General features: G+C 42.3%; 1 pseudogene; it reads left to right on the forward strand.

Moving 5' to 3' along the window:
• Positions 1 to 3,113: 3,113 nt before the first annotated feature.
• On the forward strand, positions 3,114 to 20,485 carry LOC142919529 (putative RNA-binding protein 46 pseudogene; annotated as a pseudogene).
• Positions 20,486 to 21,918: the final 1,433 nt, after the last annotated feature.

A 21,918-nucleotide genomic window follows, 5' to 3' on the forward strand; every position in this document is an offset into this window, starting at 1 on the left:
AGTCTTACGCTGATGTTACGTCCCGTCTGTCCAATGTAGCAGCTGCCACATAAACAATTAATCCGATATACACCTTCTGTTGATAATTTAGGTAATGCGTCTTTAGTACAAGATACTAGTTTTTAAATTTTGTGTACTGTACCAAATCTTACTGTAATGTTTTGCTTTTGCAAAACACGGGCTAATTTGTCAGTTACTCCTGAGATATATGGAATTTTTATTGTTTTAACAATCTGGTCGCTTTCAGCAGTATTGCTTTGCGATCGTGATTTGGCATTCAGTGCTCTGTTAATTTGAGCATTATTGTAGCCATTCTGTCGTAGTGCGTCTTTAACGTGTTTAATCTCTCTCACTAGACTCTCACCATCTGACACTGTTTTAGCCCAATGTATGAGCGTCTTGATAAGAGAGGATTTCTGAGCTGGATGATGATGTGATTCTGCATTCAGATAGGTATCAGTGTGCGTTTGCTTTCTGTAAACGCTGTGTTATTTTACCGTTTAGGCCATGTCCAAGCAAAATATCTAGGAATGGGAGTGTGTTATTCACCTCCATTTCCATGGTGAACTGGATGGCCGGGTTTTGTGCATTGAGATGATTTAGAAAATCATTAAGTGTATCTTTACCATGTGGCCAGACAACCAGTGTCATCCACATATCTAAACCAAAAGGATGGTTTCAATGTGCTCGAGGCAAGTGCTCTTATTTCAAAGTTTTCCATGTACAAATTTGGTATAGCAGGGGATAAAGGAGAACCCATTGCTGCTCCTTCTTTTTGTTTAAAGAAATCCCCTCTCCATAAGAAATAAGTGTTATTTAAACAATGGCCATCAAGTTTCGGAATATCTTTTGGTAAACCGGTATTCTTTACTAGTGTATCAAGTAATTTAAGCGATTCGTCCACTGGAACCTTAGTGAACAGAGAAATCACATCGGAGTAAGTTTAATATCTTTAATCACATTCACAAGATGTTCTGAATTTTGGTCGCGAAAGCCTATGTGTTAAACTAAACAGAGATGGGTAACTCTAGGCCCATGTCATTGATCATACTCATCAGTGTGGTATCATCACCAATACAGAGATGGGTAACTCTAGGCCCATGTAGTCATTGATCAGACTCCATCAGTGTGGTATCATCACCAATACAGAGATGGGTAACTCTAGGCCCATTTAGTAATTGATCAGACTCATCAGTGTGGTATCATCACCAATACAGAGATGGGTAACTCTAGGCCCATGTAGTCATTGATCAGACTCATCAGTGTGGTATCACCACCAATACAGAGATGGATAACTCTAGGCCCATGTAGTCATTAATCAGACTCATGAGTGTGGTATCACCACCAATACAGAGATGGGTAACTCTAGGCCCATTTAGTCATTGATCAGACTCATCAGTGTGGTATCATCACCAATACAGAGATGGGTAACTCTAGGCCCATTTAGTGATTGATCAGACTCATCAGTGTGGTATCATCACCAATACAGAGATGGGTAACTCTAGGCCCATGTAGTCATTGATCAGACTCATCAGTGTGGTATCATCACCAATACAGAGATGGGTAACTCTAGGCCCATTTAGTCATTGATCAGACTCATCAGTGTGGTATCATCACCAATGCTCACTGCAGTGAAGACTGCCTCTGACAAGCCGCACATGTAGAGTTACCACTTTCACACCACGGGGTCAATTAGCTGGGCTAATTCAAAGCTGCTTGAGAAAAATACAATACAAACTCAGCGTCTGATGTCACACTACTGCTAAGGCAAGATGAGCCCATCAATAGTAACACTGTGTCTGTGTACACCTATGTTAACCACGCTGTGTGTGTGTACACCTATGTTAATCACACTGTGTGTGTGTACACCTATGTTAATCACACTGTGTGTGTGTACACCCCATGTTAATCACACTGTGTGTGTGTACACCTATGTTAATCACACTGTGTGTGTGTACACCCCATGTTAATCACACTGTGTGTGTACACCTATGTTAATTACACTGTGTGTGTGTGTACACCATGTTAATCACACTGTGTGTGTACACCTATGTTAATCACACTGTGTGTGTACACCTATGTTAATCACACTGTGTGTGTGTACACCATGTTAATCACACTGTGTGTGTACACCATGTTAATCACACTGTGTGTGTACACCTATGTTAACCACACTGTGTGTGTACACCATGTTAATCACACTGTGTGTGTGTACACCATGTTAATCACACTGTGTGTGTACACCATGTTAATCACACTGTGTGTACATGTTAATCACACTGTGTGTGTACACCATGTTAATCACACTGTGTGTGTGAACACCATGTTAATCACACACTGTGTGTGTGTACACCATGTTAATCACACAGTGTGTATGTACACCTATGTTAATCACACTGTGTGTGTGTACACCATGTTAATCACACTGTGTGTGTGTACATGTTAACCACACTGTGTGTGTACACCATGTTAATCACACTGTGTGTGTACACCATGTCAATCACACTGTGTGTGTACACCTATGTTAATCACACTGTGTGTGTACACCTATGTTAATCACACTGTGTGTGTGTACACCTATGTTAATCACACTGTGTGTGTACACCTCTGTTAATCACACTGTGTGTGTACACCATGTTAATCACACTGTGTGTGTACACCATGTTAATCACACTGTGTGTGTACACCTATGTTAATCACACTGTGTGTGTGTACACCATGTTAATCACACTGTGTGTGTACACCTATGTTAACTAAATGCCAACGTTGGCTCGACGTTGCATGTTTACTGGGTTTGAATTAAAATTTTGTGTTCTCGATGGAGTAATTTCTGCCCCTCTAAATTTTTCAACGCTTTTACCGAACTTGAAAATGTAGTTTACTTCCTGTCGTCCAATCAATCACACATGTTGCACGCGGTGACGATGCATATCCTGTATTAAAATCGGCATCAATTAATCAATTTATTGCCTCCTTTCCAGCAATTAAAAATAAGATTTATGGACGGCGTCTTAAATTTTGTTGTGCAGGTGGGAAAAACGCCGCGGTCCCTAAACTGCGGAATCGTCTCGCGCGACGAGCAGGCGCCGCGTGTCTGAGGCGCGCCTGCTCCGTGTGCGTGTTAACGAGTTACGGACAGCATCACACGCACACACAAAAAAGTAGCACGTTGAAGATTAATTTATAAAGTAATCAATCAATTAAGCGGCTCTTTTAAAGCAATTACAATTTTTTTTGTATGGACGGATTATTTAATTTAATGTTTTTTTTGGCTAGGTCAATGAAACGCCGCGGTCCCTAAAGTGTGGAATCGCCTCGCCGGGGAAGCAGGCGCCACGTCCTTCTCTCACGGAGGTGAGTTATAAACTATTTAATTATTGTTGTTATTGTTATTAATCTTCACTTCTCTGTGTTTACGTCGCGTTTAAAGCTTGTGATCACTTCCCGTTGTCCACTCGACTTCTTCTTCTTTACCTTTTAGCGCACTTTAAAATAATAAGGCGTTGTTTAATAATAAAACGTTGTTGTTATTGTGTGTAAGGCGTTTCCAGGGTAGTCCTCGACTTACGACAGAGTTGCGTTACAGCGACCAACACCGGAACTCGGAAATATCGTCCTTAGCCTAGCCGGGAGTCTTACAGAATGGTGATTATTTAGCAAAAACAGATAATTTACAGTAGTACTGTATAAACTATATACCGTATGTATTTATTACAATACTGTATTGCTATAACAACTTTAAACATGCATTGAACGTAACGTATCGTATGTTGTACTGTACTCGCCAAGATTCGTACCTCGCGCGCCGCTGCGTTTGCCTGCCGCGCGAAATTTAAAAGATTTTAACAATTTTGTCTTATCGTAAGATCGTAAGATCGAAATAGCGTAAGTCGGGGATCGTCGTAAGTCGGGGATCGTCGTAAGTCGGGGACCTCGTGTGCTTCCTGCAGGCTGTCACCACCACGTGTGTTGTCACCACGTGTGATGTCACCACCTCGTGTGATGTCACCACCACGTGTGATGTCACCACCACGTGTGTTGTCACCACCTCGTGTGATGTCACCACCACGTGTGATGTCACCACCACGTGTGTTGTCACCACCACGTGTGATGTCACCACCACGTGTGATGTCACCACCACGTGTGTTGTCACCACCACGTGTGTTGTCACCACCACGTGTGATGTCACCACCACGTGTGATGTCACCACCACGTGTGTTGTCACCACCACGTGTGTTGTCACCACCTCGTGTGATGTCACCACCACGTGTGATGTCACCACCACGTGTGTTGTCACCACCTCGTGTGATGTCACCACCACGTGTGTTGTCATCATCTCGTGTGCTGTCACCACCTCGTGTGATGTCACCACCACGTGTGTTGTCACCACCACGTGTGATGTCACCACCACGTGTGTTGTCACCACCACGTGTGTTGTCACCACCACGTGTGTTGTCACCACCACGTGTGATGTCACCACGTGTGTTGTCACCACCACGTGTGTTGTCACCACCACGTGTGATGTCACCACCACGTGTGATGTCACCACGTGTGTTGTCACCACCACGTGTGTTGTCACCACCACGTGTGTTGTCACCACCACGTGTGATGTCACCACCACGTGTGTTGTCACCACCACGTGTGTTGTCACCACCACGTGTGATGTCACCACCACGTGTGATGTCACCACCACGTGTGGTGTCACCACCACGTGTGATGTCACCACCACGTGTGATGTCACCACCACGTGTGATGTCACCACGTGTGTTGTCACCTCGTGTGCTGTCACCTATTAATAAACTCCGCGTTCAAATCCAATTAAAATTAGTTTTATACATTTGTGGCGGCCCATTGTAAAACGTCAACACACTGAGATGTCTCAGAATATTGAAGTCAGCAACCCCCCCCCCCCCCCCAAAGTCAAAATCCTGGCTCCTAGCCCACTGACCCTCCTCCACCTACAACACGTGGAGATCCGTTTATACAGCAGAGTTGCAAATCATTCATTAAGGTGGAGAAATAGTTCACGTGTGGAGTTAACGGGGAATAAAAATAGCAGATTATATATGTGTGTGTGTAGACCAGGCGTCTCAATGTCATACTGTGGCCACGAGAATAATACAGAACTGGGCTACTTGTTTACCAATACTGAGTTATATATTATCATTGTTTACCAATACTGAGGTATATATTAACATTGTTTACCAATACTGAGTTATATATTAACATTGTTTACCAATACTGAGTTATCTATTAACATTGTTTACCAGTACTGAGTTATATATTAACATTGTTTACCAATACTGAGTTAATATATTATCATTGTTTACCAATGCTGAGTTATATATTAACATTGTTTACCAATGCTGAGTTATATATTATCATTGTTTATCAATACTTAGTTATATATTAACATTGTTTACCAATGCTGAGTTATATATTAACATTGTTTACCAATAGTGAGTTATATATTAACATTGTTTACTAATACTGAGTTAATATATTATCATTGCTAACCAATGCTGAGTTATATATTAACATTGTTTACCAATGCTGAGTTATATATTAACATTGTTTACCAATGGTGAGTTATATATTAACATTGTTTACCAATACTGAGTTATATATTAACATTTTTTACCAATGCTGAGTTATATATTAACATTGTTTACCAATACTGAGTTATCTATTAACATTGTTTACCAATACTGAGTTATCTATTAACATTGTTTACCAATACTGAGTTATATATTAACATTGTTTACCAATGCTGAGTTATATATTAACATTGTTTACCAATGCTGAGTTATATATTAACATTGTTTAACAATGCTGAGTTATATATTAACATTGTTTACCAATACTGAGTCATATATTAACATTGTTTACCAATACTGAGTTATCTATTAACATTGTTTACCAATACTGAGTTATATATTATCATTGTTTACCAATACTGAGTTATATATTAACATTATTTACCAATACTGAGTTATATATTAACATTGTTTACCAATACTGAGTTATATATTAACATTGTTTACCAATACTGAGTTATATATTAACATTGTTTACCAATACTGAGTTATATATTAACATTGTTTACCAATACTGAATTATCTATTAACATTGTTTACCAATACTGAGTTATATATTAACATTGTTTACCAATGCTGAGTTATGTATTAACATTGTTTACCAATGCTGAGTTATATATTAACATTCTTTACCAATACTGAGTTATATATTAACATTGTTTACCAATACTGAGTTATCTATTAACATTGTTTACCAATACTGAGTTATCTAATAACATTGTTTACCAATACTGAGTTATCTATTAACATTATTTACCAATACTGAGTTATATATTAACATTGTTTACCAATACTGAGTTATATATTAACATTGTTTACCAATACTGAGTTATATATTAACATTGTTTACCAATACTGAGTTATATATTAACATTGTTTACCAATACTGAATTATCTATTAACATTGTTTACCAATACTGAGTTATATATTAACATTGTTTACCAATGCTGAGTTATGTATTAACATTGTTTACCAATGCTGAGTTATATATTAACATTCTTTACCAATACTGAGTTATATATTAACATTGTTTACCAATACTGAGTTATCTATTAACATTGTTTACCAATACTGAGTTATCTATTAACATTGTTTACCAATACTGAGTTATCTATTAACATTGTTTACCAATACTGAGTTATATATTAACATTGTTTACCAATGCTTAGTTATATATTAACATTGTTTACCAATGCTGAGTTATATATTAACATTGTTTACCAATGCTGAGTTATATATTAACATTGTTTACCAATACTGAGTTATATATTAACATTGTTTACCAATACTGAGTTATCTATTAACATTGTTTACCAATACTGAGTTATCTATTAACATTGTTTACCAATACTGAGTTATCTATTAACATTGTTTACCAATGCTGAGTTATATATTAACATTGTTTACCAATACTGAGTTATCTATTAACATTGTTTACCAATACTGAGTTATCTATTAACATTGTTTACCAATACTAAGTTATATATTAACATTGTTTACCAATACTGAGTTATATATTAACATTGTTTACCACTACTGAGTTATCTATTAACATTGTTTACCAATACTGAGTTATCTATTAACATTGTTTACCAATACTGAGTTATATATTAACATTGTTTACCAATACTGAGTTATATATTAACATTGTTTACCAATACTGAGTTATATATTAACATTGTTTACCAATACTGAGTTATCTATTAACATTGTTTACCAATACTGAGTTATATATTAACATCGTTTACCAATACTGAGTTATTTATTAACATTGTTTACCAATACTGAGTTATGTATAACATTGATTACCAATACTGAGTTATATATAACATTGTTTACAAATACTGATTTATCTATTAACATTGTTTAACAATACTGAGTTATCTTTTAACATTGTTTACCAATACGAAGTTATATATTAACATTGTTTACCAATACTGAGTTATATATTAACATTGTTTACCACTACTGAGTTATCTATTAACATTGTTTACCAATACTGAGTTATCTATTAACATTGTTTACCAATACTGAGTTATATATTAACATTGTTTACCAATACTGAGTTATATATTAACATTGTTTACCAATACTGAGTTATATATTAACATTGTTTACCACTACTGAGTTATATATTAACATTGTTTACCAATACTGAGTTATCTATTAACATTTTTTACCAATACTGAGTTATATATTAACATTGTTTACCAATACTGAGTTATATATTAACATTGTTTACCAATACTGAGTTATCTATTAACATGGTTTACCAATACTGAGTTATATATTAACATTGTTTACCAATACTGAGTTATATATTAACATTGTTTACCAATACTGAGTTATCTATTAACATTGTTTTACCAATGCTGAGTTATATATTAACATTGTTTACCAATGCTGAGTTATATATTAACATTGTTTACCAATACTGAGTTATCTATTAAGATTGTTTACCAATACTGAGTTATCTATTAACATTGTTTACCAATACTAAGTTATATATTAACATTGTTTACCAATACTGAGTTATCTATTAAGATTGTTTACCAATACTGAGTTATCTATTAACATTGATTACCAATACTGAGTTATCTATTAACATGGTTTACCAATACTGAGTTATATATTAACATTGTTTACCAATACTGAGTTATATATTAACATTGTTTACCAATACTGAGTTATATATTAACATTGTTTACCAATACTGCGTTATATAAAGCATTGTTTACCAATCCTGAGTTATATATAACATTGTTTACCAATACTGAGTTATCTATTAACATTGTTTTACCAATGCTGAGTTATTTATTAACATTGTTTACCAATGCTGAGTTATATATTAACATTGTTTACCAATACTGAGTTATCTATTAAGATTGTTTACCAATACTGAGTTATCTAATAACATTGTTTACCAATTCTAAGTTATCTATTAACATTGTTTACCAATACTGCGTTATATGTTAACATTGTTTACCAATGCTGAGTTATATATTAACATTGTTTACCAATACTGAGTTATCTATTAACATTGTTTACCAATACTGAGTTATATGTTAACATTGTTTACCAATGCTGAGTTATATATTAACATTGTTTACCAATACTGAGTTATCTATTAACATTGTTTACCAATACTGAGTTATATATTAACATTGTTTACCAATACTGAGTTATATATTAACATTGTTTACCAATACTGAGTTATATATTAACATTGTTTACCAATACTGAGTTATATATTAACATTGTTTACCAATACTGAGTTATATATTAACATTGTTTACCAATACTGAGTTATCTATTAACATTGTTTACCAATACTGAGTTATATATTAACATTGTTTACCAATACTGAGTTATATATTAACCTTGTTTACCAATACTGAGTTATATATTAACATTGTTTACCAATGCTGAGTTATATATTAACATTGTTTACCAATGCTGAGTTATATATTAACATTGTTTACCAATACTGAGTTATATATTAACATTGTTTACCAATACTGAGTTATATATTGACATTGTTTAGCAATACTGAGTTATCTATTAACATTGTTTACCAATACTGAGTTATCTATTAACATTGTTTACCAATACTGAGTTATCTATTAACATTGTTTACCAATGCTGAGTTATATATTAACATTGTTTTCCAATACTGAGTTATATATTAACATTGTTTACCAATACTGAGTTTTCTATTAACATTGTTTACCAATACTGAGTTATATATTAACATTGTTTACCAATACTGAGTTATATATTAACATTGTTTACCAATACTGAGTTATATATTAACATTGTTTACCAATACTGAGTTATATATTAACATTGTTTACCAATACTGAGTTATATATTAACATTGTTTACCAATACTGAGTTATATATTAACATTGTTTACCAATACTGAGTTATCTATTAACATTGTTTACCAATACTGAGTTATATATTATCATCGTTTACCAATACTGAGTTATTTATTAACATTGTTTACCAATACTGAGTTATATATTATCATTGTTTACCAATACTGAGTTATATATTAACATTGTTTACCAATACTGAGTTATATATTAACCTTGTTTACCAATACTGAGTTATATATTAACATTGTTTACCAATACTGAGTTATATATTGACATTGTTTACCAATACTGAGTTATCTATTAACATTGTTTACCAATACTGAGTTATCTATTAACATTGTTTACCAATACTGAGTTATCTATTAACATTGTTTACCAATGCTGAGTTATATATTAACATTGTTTTCCAATACTGAGTTATATATTAACATTGTTTACCAATACTGAGTTTTCTATTAACATTGTTTACCAATACTGAGTTATATATTAACATTGTTTACCAATACTGAGTTATATATTAACATTGTTTACCAATACTGAGTTATATATTAACATTGTTTACCAATACTGAGTTATATATTGACATTATTTACCAATACTGAGTTATATATTAACATTGTTTACCAATACTGAGTTATCTATTAACATTGTTTACCAATACTGAGTTATATATTATCATCGTTTACCAATACTGAGTTATTTATTAACATTGTTTACCAATACTGAGTTATATATTATCATTGTTTACCAATACTGAGTTATATATTAACATTGTTTACCAATACTGAGTTATATATTAACATTGTTTACCAATACTGAGTTATATATTAACATTGTTTACCACTATTGAGTTATCTATTAACATTGTTTACCAATACTGAGTTATATATTAACATTGTTTACCAATACTGAGTTATATATTAACATTGGTCAAATAGCCCAGAAATCCTGTCCTGCTAATCTTCCAGCAAATGGAAGAAGCACTGTGTACTTTTTTTTATTTAAAGCTTTCGTGAGCAGTAATTCATATTATTAGCTCTCTCCGTAAAGTCACGTTAAAGGGAAACAATAAAATCATACAAATATATAAAACATTATATATTTTATTACTTTATTGTTTCCCGTCACTGTGTACTTGTGAACGCAGTCGTATTTGTTTTGTGTGTATGGGCGAACTTCTTTCGCACAATACGTAGCCAACCATGTTAACCGGAGGTGCGGGTTGGGGCATGGATGATAACAACTAACTAACTAACACACACACAGAGCACTTCTAACCAAGTTAAGTTTTCAATCTAGATGTAAGAAGTGAATATAGCTTCAGTATCTATACTCTTTGGTTCTTTTGGGTAAAGTCACGTAGGTGAAAATAAAATAACAAAAAATCACGACGTTTCGGCCACAACACAAGCAGCCTTCATCAGGTGAAGGGACGAGACTGTCTGGAGGACAGCGCTGGAGTGGAAGAAGCCACGCTTAGATCACGACCTTTAAGCTGTGTGAGAAGAAAAAGACCACGCGCCTTGATAAAGGAATTAGCATATAATTTAGCATTGAAATGGCTCATTGAAATAGCTAAGTTAAAGTATACACATCTGCAGAGGCACCCCTTGACAAAGGAATTAGCATAGAATTTAGCATTGAAATAGCTGAGTGATGTTCTGTTTGAGAGGAGACCTGATGGCTCATTGGGGCATTCTGTCTACAGGAAACCCACCCACACAGATTCCTACTTGAAACCTGATTCCCACCACCACCCAGCCCAAAATAATTCTCTCATCAAAACTTTATACCATAGGCCTCATTGCATTTCGGACCAACACCACCTGACCAGTGAATTAAAACATGTACACCTGGCCCTCAAAAGGAATGGTTACTCTGACCGTACCATCCGCCAAGCTGTTTCTCCCTCCATACAGAAACAACCACTTGATACTCTGGTCAAAACCATCACACTACCATATATAGCAGGCGTTACTAAAAAGATTTCCAAAATTCTAAACAAACACAAGATCCAGGTCCGGTTCAATACAGTACACAAAATGAAGGATGTCATTCCTGACTTACAGTACCCCGGGGTTTACAAATTGAGTTGTACCTGCGGTGATTGCTATATCGGGGAGACAAAGCGACATGTTTCTGACCGAATTCCCGAGCACAAATCAGATTTGAAATACGGCAAAACGAATTCTTCTGCCGTGGCTGATCACTGTTACAACGCTGTGGGTGATCACGATATAATTTTCTCCGATACCAAGGTTCTTTGCAAACCCATGGGTTTTTATCAGAGATTTGTTCACGATGCAATTCAGATCTACAAAAACAGACACAATTTCAACCGAGAAGATGGTTTCAAATTAAGCAACCATTGGAAAGATGTTCTAAATCGAACTAAACATTAAACTAATTTCAATGGTACAGTATATTTTTCAAGTAGTGGTACCCCAAACTTTCGCAGCTCTTATAAATTCCCTTTTCACACCATCAATAGGTAAACTTCCCCCCGCGCCAAACGGCAAGTCCACCGGCACGTACACCACCTCTTTTCTGAAATCGGCCAATCAAATGCTATTTTTTATGCTAATTTCTTTGTCAGGACACCTTGTTTGCTCGCACACAGTTTAAAGGCCCGCGGTCTGAGCGTGGTTGTGTTTCGCTAAATTCTCCTGTTTGATTTGTACTAGGTGCCTCGGTGAATGTATTTGCTCTGACTTTAACATAGCTATTTCTGTGACCAGTTACAAGCTAATCACTCATCTATTTCAATGCTAAATTCTATGCTAATTCCTTTGTCAAGGGGTGTCTCAGCGGATGTGTATACTTTAACTTAGCTATTTCAATGAGCCATTTCAATGCTAAATTATATGCAGATTCCTTTGTCAAGGCGCTTTGTTTCTTCTCACACAGCTTAAAGGTCGTGATCTGAGCGTGGCTTTTTTCACTCCAGCGCTGTCCTCCAGACAGTCTCGTCCCTTCACCTGATGAAGGCCGCTTGTGTTGTGGCCGAAACGTCGTGATTTTTGTTATTTTATTTTTTTACCTACGTGACTTTACCCAATAGAACCAAAGATTATGGATCCTAGCAGTCACGAAAGCTTTAAATCTAGAACTGTGAATCCATTTGCAAGTAAACTCACATTTCAACAATGAGGGTTGAAAGCATTAAGCATTAGCTCTGTCTGCATGTCTGTTCTGTTGTAAAGATGATCCAATATGAACACAATTGTAGCACAACAGCTCTGTTGCTATTAGGGACCTAACAATGTTGAAAACTGGCCAACATTGATTAAACGGCCCACTCATGGTCCAGAGCAGAACTCGGTACCACCTAAGGTAGCAAAACTTAAGTCGTACCCATTTATTTGGATGGAAAATGAAAGTAAATTACTTGATAGTCTCACTCATTGCATTTGTTTATCACTGGCCACGTAGAGAAATTGAAACTGCTCAATTTAGGCCACCTCACGTGGTACCGACAAAGGAGACATCTCATGGGCTATGAAAAAATAAGAATAGGTTGTATCCTTTCTGGCAATAAAACAGATCTTAAGATTCATTGAAAAAGGTTTCTGTTTGGTGTTTGAACATGTAAACACCCGTTTTATTGCCAAAAAAGGATCAAATCTATTCTTATTTTGTCATACTTTGATACCGGAAAAACGGTCTCATTTTGAAGCGTCTCATGGACTATTGGATGGGGAGAAAAAAAACGGCGCTAAAAGTCAGCGCCGACCTCTCCTGTCGTGCCCAGTGACGTCATCACGGGCGAAGTTCACCGCGCGAAGTCAAACGCCGCCTCGTGAGCGCTGCTCGAAACACAAAATCATCGCTCGGTGAACATTTCCGAGGACAAACAAACGCATGCCGGGAACCGTGTGAGTTTGTGTTTCTTGTTTCCTCTGCGCAATGTGGGGGAGGGCTTCATCCAGCAGTGGATTGACAAAAGCGCTGTATTCATACTGCACAGGCTACGCTAATGTCACATTTAGGCCCATGGACCGAACAAACGCGTCTCTCTTTCTCCATCTGTCTCCATTTTCTCTCTCTTTCTCTCTTCACTGCTGGCCTGTAGGTTTGGGCCGAGCGAGTTCCTGCCGGGGATTTGGCTCTTCAGGAGTTGATTCCCCCCGTGGCTTTGTCGGCACGAGGCGACCGCGCGGAGTGTCAAGGGCTCCACCGGGCCCCAAGCCGCTGCCCCAGCACCACCGTAGTAGCCAAACCACCGGTGCTCGGCATGGCCTGTATGAAGGTCTTGCTGGACCTCATGTTGAGCACGGGGTACAACATCGTCAAGGAGAACGGACAGAGGAAGTTCGGACCGCCGCACGACTGGCAGGGGCCCCCTCCCGCCCGTGGCTGCGAGGTGTTTCTGGTGAGGATCCCGCGCGACCTCTACGAGGACGAGCTGGTGCCCGTGCTGGAGACGGTGGGGAAGCTCTACCAGCTCCGCCTCATGATGGAGCATAGCGGAGAGACCCGCGGCTATGCGTTCGCTACCTACGTGACGCTCGCCCAAGCCACGGATGCCGTCAAGAAACTCGACAAATTCGAGATCCGTCCCGGACGCCGCATTGGAGTCTGCTTCAGCGTGGACAATCGCCGCCTCTTCATTGGGGGGCTGCCAGAGGACAAGAAGCGAGCGGAGGTGATGATGGCGATGAGCGGTGCCACAGAGGGCGTGGTGGACGTCAAGATGAGCGTCTGTCGCCGGGACAAAACCCTCAACCGAGGCTACGCGTTCATCGAGTACGGGAGCCATCGCGCGGCCGCCATGGCCAGGAAGAAGCTCCTTCGAATCAACTTCCGGCCATGGGGCCGGACCATCAAGGTGGGCTGGGCCATCCCGGAGTGGGACACGGTGGCTGCGGCCGCGGCAACGGAAGACGAGGAGATGGAGGCGGCGGTGCCAGACCTGCGGCAGCCGGAGTGCACGGGCACCGGCAAAGCCGCACACAGCCTGTTTGAGGGCTGGGGGGCACGCACGTGCCTGTGGTGGGTACCTCGCCACCTGCGGCCCATGCCCGTGGCTCTCGAGGCGGTGCCGGAGGCGGCCGTGCTGTCGTGGGCGGGGCGGCTGCGGATGCTGTGCCGGACCGCCGGCATCAGCTACCCAATATTCGAGCTGCACGCTTACTCGGGGCCCGGGATGCCCGCGGGCCTCCTCTATAAGGTGTCGATTCTCGGGAAGGGAGAAGGCGCCGGCATCTTCCCCGCATTTCTGAGCTCCAGCGAGGAGGGAGCACGGGAGGTGGCGTGTCAGCTCGCCTACAACATCCTCAGCAATGCGAATCCCCCGCCTCCGGCCACGCCCTCTCGTGGAACCTTTGAGCAGGTTACACGAGAGGGCGTGGCCAGAGGCGTGGCTAGTCCCCGCCTCTGGCCACGCCCTCTCGTGGAACCTTGGAGCAGGTTACACGAGAGGGCATGGCCAGAGGCGTGGCTAGGCCCCGCCTCCGGCCACGCCCTCTCGTGGAACCTTGGAGCAGGTTACACGAGAGGGCGTGGCCAGAGGCGTGGCTAGGCCCCGCCTCCGGCCACGCCCTCTCGTGGAACCTTTCGAGCAGGTTACCGGAGTAACTCGGCTAGCCCCACCTGTTGCCTTTGCCCCAGATGCGCCTCCTTCCCTGATTGGTTGTTACCTCTGTGGCCGTACCTTTGAAGCCCTTGCCAGGCCAGCAGGTGTCACCCTGTCATGTCAGCAGGTGTCACCCTGTCATGTCAGCAGGTGTCACCCTGTGATGTCAGCAGGTGTCACCCTGTGATGTCAGCAGGTGTCACCCTGTCATGTCAGCAGGTGTCACCCTGTCATGTCAGCAGGTGTCACCCTGTGATGTCAGCAGGTGTCACCCTGTGATGTCAGCAGGTGTCACCCTGTCATGTCAGCAGGTGTCACCCTGTGATGTCAGCAGGTGTCACCCTGTCATGTCAGCAGGTGTTACCCTGTGATGTCAGCAGGTGTCACCCTGTCATGTCAGCAGGTGTCACCCTGTGATGTCAGCAGGTGTCACCCTGTGATGTCAGCAGGTGTTACCCTGTGATGTCAGCAGGTGTCACCCTATGATGTCAGCAGGTGTCACCCTGTGATGTCAGCAGGTGTCACCCTGTCATGTCAGCAGGTGTCACCCTGTGATGTCAGCAGGTGTCACCCTGTCATGTCAGCAGGTGTTACCCTGTGATGTCAGCAGGTGTCACCCTGTCAAGTCAGCAGGTGTCACCCTGTGATGTCAGCAGGTGTCACCCTGTCATTGCACTTTAATGAAAACCGACAACAGAATCCTTGAAGAAAAAAAACTCATTCAGGTGTTTGACATGTCAACGCCATTTCGTTTTGAAAATGTAGCAGAGAAAAATATATATTGTTCACATCGCATTCTGTTTTGTCAATGATCTCTGTAACGTGCGACTGCTCTGCAAGCCATGCATTAACCCCTTTCTGTCTCAATTTAATTCCCAGCATGCAATTCTCCAAGCCTCAGATTTTATAAAATCTTTCGCGCAACTTTAATCCTAGTAAATATATTTTTTTCTTTTAAAACACAAGCATTATATTTAGTCTATTGCATGGCTAAAGTATTCTAAGTAAAAATATAAATTGTATTAAACCAATGTTAGATCATCGCTATGATAAATATATTTCTACCCTACAATATACAAATCTACATTGTGCTAATGTTTCAATTCTACTTTTATTAACTTACAAATATATATATAGTCTAGGACACATTTTCAAAGGAATATTTTCATGTACCCAGACAATATTTGCACGTGCCCACATAAAAAAAACTTGCAGACTGCATACGTAGCTACGACAACAGAATCCTTGAAAAAACGAATTCAGGTGTTTGACATGTCAACGCCATTTCGTTTTGAAAATGTAGGGGAGAAAAATATATATTGTTCACATCGCATTCTGATGTCAAAACATTTGAATCTTTATAAAATTGAAAAACCCTTGAACAACTTTGCTGCACATGGAGATGTCCGTGCACCACCTCGTTTCCACAGCCTCTATCCCGGTGCCATTTGTATTTCATGCACATACCGCCGTTAAGAGTTTGATGTTTTATTGATTTTCAATTTTGGTGTTTTTTTGCTGTAATGTTTTTTTGTTACTTTTTTAGTGGAAATAAAGTCCTGAAAAGTCTCTTCCTCTCTCTCTCTCTCCACTCTCTCGGCCGGGTCTCTGCCACTTTTGGTTCTGAGTGTCGCATGCTTGGGATCCTTCTTTCCCTCCTCTGTGGATTTAATTTGATTTGCTGATTTACACGTCAACATATTTCAGACTTTTTCCTAATCATTACCAACGTTTCCATGGCCATGTACTTTAGAGTAACTTATTACCTTTTACCACAGCATCATAATATAATTTTTCTGGATCATCGCCTTCATAGCTTTGATCAATCACCAATGGTTTACTGGTTCGTTTGTGTATTTACTTATGCCACCGTCTTTCCCCGTGGGACCATGTGGCGTGAAGTTGTGTCGCACATAAACAGAATCGGTGCACATCACGATTTTCCGTACTCGACTGTCAGTTGCCATCCCCGGGGCGATGTGCACATTTGTCGACTCGGCGAATCGATTTGATTTCGGGGCCCCGTTGGGTCGCCCCTTTTGTGCTTTTGCGTGAGCCGGATTTCAGCGCAATTCCCGATCCGCTGTGGTGCCACGGTCTCGGAGCAACTCTGCCATCGCCTCGACTCCCCCGTGCCCCCCCACACCGAGCACGCACCTGCAGCGCGCGCACGTAGCGTCCTGGCGGGGGATTGCCCGGCACGACGGGTTTTCATCCGAAGGGTCTCTGGGATGAAAGTCCCGCGGTTTCCCGGTGCCAGGAGAATGGCCGACCCTCGCAGAGCGAGTCACATTGCGGCGCCCCTGAGTTGGCTTCAAATTGTTTGGGCGCGCGAAGTTTCGCCGGGTCGGCGGCGACGAGTCGCACGCGACGCTCCCCGCCTTCTCGAGCCACTCGCGGAATCCGTGCGACGCCGGCGAGCGCCGCTACGAGGCGGCGATAGGCAAAGTTCCCTTTCGTCTTCGTCCCTCCGACTCTCACGGCGTCCGCGCGACGCCGTGAGCACGGCCGTGAGGTACGTGATGGGGCCTGCGAGCATTTGCGGACTTGGGTAGCGGTAGACCTAGGGTCGGCTCGTAGAATATTCCCTCCGGGCGGTGCGGGGTTTGCGCCACGAATAAAAGTTAGCAGAGAGCATCGGTGTGGTGCGCGTGTGATTCCCGTGCGGAGCGGCGCCGTGGGCGGATGCGCGGCGAGAGCGAGGGCGGAGCCGCGGCCGGAGCTCGCGTGTTGAGATCATCGCCCGTCGGCGTGGACGCGAGTGGGCCGCCGCGTGCTGCGTCAGCGTCAGCCGTAGTGGGCGCGCGGCGTGCATGGACGCGCGTTGAGATAATCGCCCGCAGGTGCGAGACCGTTCGGGCCCCATGTTAACGACGGCTGCGGTGCGCGCGGATGCTCGTGGAGGTAATCGCTCGCCGGTGTAGGCGCTAGCGTGCCGCTGTCCGCTGCGCTAGTGATAGCCGCGGTGCGCGCGGGGGTGCGTGGGTTTACTCCGTGCGGCCGTGAGCCAGCAGCACGAGTCTGTCCCTCGGAGAGGGCGCTAGCGCGGGGGGCCCGATCGCTCGGTCGGCGGGGGCCCGGCGGGAGCCGACCGACGCGGTGGAGGAGGCGGCGGAAGGGGCGGACGTCGCGCCCCACCTGCCTAGCGAGGGCGGTGGGGTGGACGTCGGCCCCCACACCGCCATGGCCCTGTACACGTTAAAGTATTGAGCACAAACTCAAGGAGCAGGGAAAATGGTAATGTTGCTTGGATTTAATTTTAATATCATTGCAACTGTATAGTTTTGATATGTTTTATTGAAAAACATTCACGTGCATTGGCATGTCCCTCTGTTTCAAACATGAATAATGTATCTGCAAATGTCCTTTAGCAATGTAAATGTTTGTTCAACATTGGTATGCAGCTTGAAGAATGACGGAGTCTTATAACTGAAGACACTTCGGATTTTCAATCAAAATTTACAAATAATACACTCTACCATAAACATGCTACATTCCAGCTAAAGTATAGTAGTATATTACTGTAAAGTAGTATGGTGTATAGCACAGATATTTTGAACAAACCCAGTGAGATGGGAGTGCTGCTTTGATGCATTACGCTTGGATCCGATCTCATGGGCTCAATTCAGGCTAACCCCTAAGGGTACAATTTTATTTTTACAGTTTCAATCGGACCAAGTACCTGGGGAGGTTTATCCCAAGTCAACATGGCTTAAAATCTGCCATGCTGAAATAAAATAGCTGGACGTTATTGCTTCTGACGTGAGTGCAGGACTCGCTATCCATGCCAAGGTGCGGAGGCTCATTTGGGCGACCAAAGGAATTCCGAATGCATGTTACAATAACGTTAATTTCAGACGACTGGATTCATTGGTAGAGTGCTCCAACTTGGGCAGAGATATCTGGCTGGAAAGTGATGTGGTTAAAACGTTTGTCTCGCAGTTTTCAAGGTTGCAATTTCAAAATACAGTTTGGGCATCAGAGCTCAATAAATTGAGTACTACTCTGTGTGAGGTTAACAGGAGTCATCCAATGGAGAGACTGGGCTACGCCATATAAATGTGGAATTTATATCAGTTGACGGGTCAAACGCACTCTTTGTCCTTTTTGGTCACTTTATTATTATTATAGGCTAGTGGTGTTTGTGTGTTTTAATCACAGAGATGGGGGGGGGGGGCATTGCACCTCGCTACACCCATCCACTGCTGACGGTAGAGGTTGACAAGTAAACACAAATCAAGTCATGACCAAAAGTGATTGCTGATTTAAAACCGTCGTCTCGGTTGAATTTGTGTCTGTGTCTGTATACATGGATGGCTTCGTGAACGAATCTTTGTTGATAGCCAGTCGGCTTGCAAAGTACCATCGTCTGCTGAGACCAGGCCACCTTAGGTTGGAATGGGGTCCTGGGTGTACACCCACCACTGGAGTGGAAGAATGGCAGGCGCATCTTACAGATGACAAGTCGATGGTCAGAGGGCAGATCAGCTCCACGGTAGGTCCTGGTGTCAAGGACATGGGCTCGCATCCGCTGGTCCGTCACTATGCAGTCCAGTAGATGTTCTTGCTTGGACCCGGCATGCATCCATGACGTTGTGTGGATGCGCCGATGCCGGAACAGCGTGTTGGTAATTACAAGTCCATAGGCTGAACAAAAATCTAGCAGCCTCCTACCGTTGTTATTGAGCTGATCTGGCCCATGCCCTCCAATCACTCCAGGCCAGGTGCCAGCATCATTACCAACTCGGGCATTAAAGTCACCCAACAAGATGACTATCCCAAGGGACCACTTTAGCCAGCACCTGTGACAGGAGGTCATAGAAGGCATCTGACTCATCGGCTTTGCCTGCATCCCTCCACGGATGTTCGTCTTCGGTGGAGGCATAAGTAACCACGACCACCAATCCTCGCCTCCGATTGATGGGAAGGCGAGCCCAAAGTAGCCTGGGGCTTACAGCTTCCCACACCTCACCGCCACGCTCCCACGCCCCCTTCATTCTTTTGTTCAAAAGAAGAGCCACACCGTGTTGTTTGGCAGTCTCCTGCCCCGAGTAGAGAACTGTCCACCCCTCATGGTGGCAGGAGACAGAACTGGTCCACCGGACCTTATTACCACAGAGATCCAGGCGGTACCGGTCCAGCTCCCGACAGAGGAGTGGCAGCCTCTCCTCCGCAGTGAGTGTTCGAACATTGCACGTGGCCAAACGAAGTGGCTTTTCGTTGTTTCTGGAGGAGCCCCGAGGGTTGAGATTCAATCTCCTGGCTCCGCCAATTGGGGTTTGGCCAGGAGACGTCATAGACGCCTGTTCCCCCGGGGCCTCCGGTACAAGCTTATTTGTTACATATTTAAGTTTAATTCGTAGTTTCGTGGTAATTTTTTGAAGATGGAGGGGTTATCAGGCCCTCGCACGCGTCCAGAGCCCCCGTTTAGCCCCTGTGGTGGTCACAGACGCTATGAGGGGAGGAACCAATCGGAATTGGCCCTCCCCCCACAGCACTGTCCACGACAGAGTTGCCCGTCCGGCACCGCGAGGAGGTAGGGGGTACACACACACAGGTACATACAAACAGGTGCACACACACACACAGGTACACACACAGGTACACACACACAGGTACACACACACACAGGTACACACACAGGTACACACACACACGCAGGTACACCCACAGGTACACACACACACAGGTACACACACAGGTACACACACAGGTACACACACACACAGGTACACACAGGTACACATACACACAGGTACACACAGGTACACACACACAGGTACACACACAGGTACACACACACAGGTACACACACAGGTACACACACACACAGGTACACACAGGTACACATACACACAGGTACACACAGGTACACACACACAGGTACACACACAGGTACACACACAGGTACACACACACAGGTACACACACACAGGTACGCATGCAGGTGCACACACAGGTACACACACACAGGTACACACACACAGGTACACACACACAGGTACACACAGGTACACACACAGGTACACACACAGGTACACACATACACAGGTACACACAGGTACTACACACAGGTACACACACACAGGTACACACACACAGGTACACACACATAGGTACACACACACAGGTACACACACAGGTACACACACACACAGGTACACACATAGGTACACACACACAGGTACACACACACACAGGTACACACACAGGTACACACACACAGGTACACACATAGGTACACACACATAGGTACACACACACAGGTACACACACACAGGTACACACACATAGGTACACACACACAGGTACACACACACACAGGTACACACATAGGTACACACACACAGGTACACACACACACAGGTACACACACACAGGTACACACACAGGTACACACACACAGGTACACACATAGGTACACACACATAGGTACACACACACAGGTACACACACACAGGCACACACACACAGGTACACACACACAGGCACACACACAGGTACACACACACACAGGTACACACATACAGGCACACACACACAGGTACACACACACAGGCACACCCACAGGTACACACACACAAGTACACACACACAGGTACACACACACACAGGTACACACACAGGTGGGCATCACACCCACACACGATAGTCGATCATGTTCAATTCTCATGTAATCAAAGTAGGAATCGATTCATTAAGATTCATTTTCGACCACTTAATTCTCATGTTATCCGAACGGAATCGATTTAATTAGCTTAATCAACTGTATATCAATTCCCATGTTATCCCAATAAAAATCGACTCTATACATCCTTTACTCTACAATAATCGATTCCTAATGTTATCCTATTAAGAATCGAT

The sequence above is a fragment of the Petromyzon marinus genome, unplaced genomic scaffold (assembly GCF_048934315.1).
Source record: "Petromyzon marinus isolate PM22_M1 ecotype Great Lakes invasive population unplaced genomic scaffold, UKy_Petmar_22M1.pri1.0 PM_G_Scaffold_60, whole genome shotgun sequence".
Lineage (NCBI taxonomy): Eukaryota > Metazoa > Chordata > Hyperoartia > Petromyzontiformes > Petromyzontidae > Petromyzon > Petromyzon marinus.